We start from the raw sequence: 2500 nt of genomic DNA, 5'->3' as shown, positions 1-2500 counted from the left end.
AGAGAGGCGCAATCGCCCGGAGTTAGGCGAGTAGACGCTTTCGGTGCGACCACCCGTGCTCCCAACTGAGCTTGCCGCTGCCGACAGAGGCCCGGGAGCGTGCTGTCGTGGCATTGCCGGCGGGAGACAACACGCGCCACCTACGGTGACCGGCAGCTCCAACGCCAGCGCCACAGAAGGACAAAAGCCCCACTTGGGTGCCGAAGCGAACTCTCCCAGCACAGCGCACGCGCCAACACATCCGCACAGCTGCGATACAAACCACCAGCGAGAACCGCTGGGGCGACCGAGCAGCAGACGGCGTCGCGGCGCCGAGCGCCGGGCGGCGGCGCATCCTCAACGCACACAGTCCTCAATCGGACCAGCACACTGAAGATGTCCACCGCGCTTCGCACCGGGCCCGCGAGGACCTACTTTGGCCGCACGGCGCCGCGCGCAGGGTGCGCCGGCGCGCAGCTGCGACGCCTGCCGCGTCCGTCGGCCGGCGCGCCTGCCACTGGCCGCCCCCACCAGCCGGCTGTAGCGCGTGCGCCCACGCACCGCGCGGCCAGCACGCCGGGAGGCGCCCCCTCACCGGCCGGGGACGGTCCCACCCAGCCACCGCCGCGTATCGCTTCACACCCAGATGCCGTTCAGTTTCGTCGGCATGGTGGGTATCGCTGGAACAACCGGTTAGTACCTCAACCTATCGTCGCCATCACCGATTCACCCCTAGCGAGAACAACCGCACCACAACAGGTTACCATTTGTTCATTTGCGTAACTTCACCAGAAAACGCAGGCGTCCATCGCCATTTGCAACTTCCACGATTATTGCATGCCTGTGTCAGGTGTCACGCCACACTACGTCTGCCCACATACACGCAACAAAATGTGCACGCCTAGACAATACGTGGAAGGTGGCCCCCGTACGTATGCGATGTCCATTGCTCGAACGACTGTCAACCGGCCTCTGTAGCATGTCGCAGATATGGAACGCGGTGCACCATGCCATCACGGTGTGTGAGGAGAGACGACTAGGTCCGAATACATCAACAGACAGCTCATGCTGATCGCCATCCACGGCGTCCGTTCCTCCCACACGTCTCTATGGCGTACCACACTGCAATCCAGCTCTCATAGGGAGACGACACGTAGCTGCGTGCACAATATTTGCACTGTATGGTCCGCCGTTTTTGGGCGCAGTCGTTGTACGGTCACACATGTGCCACGATGTATCATTCAGTACATAAGGACGAATGTGCAGTACAGATTGTGGTTTACGCGTACGACATTAGCGGACAGTTGACACAGGCCGCACCACAACGTAGCCTGAGTACGTCGCATGCGGAGGGCATTGAACATGCAAAGTTCTCACCAACCAGCTTGCGAAGGCAGGGGGCAAGGTGGGGACGTGGGGAGGGGCGGCATGTACGTCCTGCTGCCATCCACATTACAGTGTACAGCAGGAGCATGTGGAAAGTGAGCAAGACTTGCAAGGTGTTTAACATGAAGCGATACACAGGGGAGCGGGGAGTGCGAGTAGCGAACTATATTGCGAGGGTTGCGGGTGGGCAACACTACACTAATTGAACGAGTCGTATAACAATTACAGAGCAGGTTTAGGCGACAACGTGGGTTACGTTAGGCGACAACGTGGGTTACGTTAGGGGACAACGTGGGTTACGTTAGGGCACAACGTGGGTTAGGTTAAGACACAACGTGGGTTAGGTTAAGGCACAACGTGGGTTAGGTTAAGGCACGACATGGGTTAGGTTAAGGCACGACATGGGTTAGGTTAAGGCACAACATGGGTTAGGTTAAGGCACAACATGGGTTAGGTTAAGGCACAACATGGGTTAGGTTAAGGCACAACATGGGTTAGGTTAAGGCACAACATGGGTTAGGTTAAGGCACAACATGGGTTAGGTTAAGGCACAACATGGGTTAGGTTAAGGCACAACATGGGTTAGGTTAAGGCACAACATGGGTTAGGTTAAGGCACAACATGGGTTAGGTTAAGGCACAACATGGGTTAGGTTAAGGCACAACATGGGTTAGGTTAAGGCACAACATGGGTTAGGTTAAGGCACAACATGGGTTAGGTTAAGGCACAACATGGGTTAGGTTAAGGCACAACATGGGTTAGGTTAAGGCACAACATGGGTTAGGTTAAGGCACAACATGGGTTAGGTTAAGGCACAACATGGGTTAGGTTAAGGCACAACATGGGTTAGGTTAAGGCACAACATGGGTTAGGTTAAGGCACAACATGGGTTAGGTTAAGGCACAACATGGGTTAGGTTAAGGCACAACATGGGTTAGGTTAAGGCACAACATAGGTTAGGTTAAGGCACAACATAGGTTAGGTTAAGGCACAACATAGGTTAGGTTAAGGCACAACATAGGTTAGGTTAAGGCACAACATAGGTTAGGTTAAGGCACAACATAGGTTAGGTTAAGGCACAACATAGGTTAGGTTAAGGCACAACATAGGTTAGGTTAAGGCACAACATAGGTTA

This window comes from Schistocerca piceifrons, unplaced genomic scaffold (genome assembly GCF_021461385.2).
Source record: "Schistocerca piceifrons isolate TAMUIC-IGC-003096 unplaced genomic scaffold, iqSchPice1.1 HiC_scaffold_936, whole genome shotgun sequence".
Classification (NCBI taxonomy): domain Eukaryota; kingdom Metazoa; phylum Arthropoda; class Insecta; order Orthoptera; family Acrididae; genus Schistocerca; species Schistocerca piceifrons.
The sequence above is the reverse complement of the archived record's forward strand: the minus strand, read 5'-3'. Positions refer to the sequence as shown.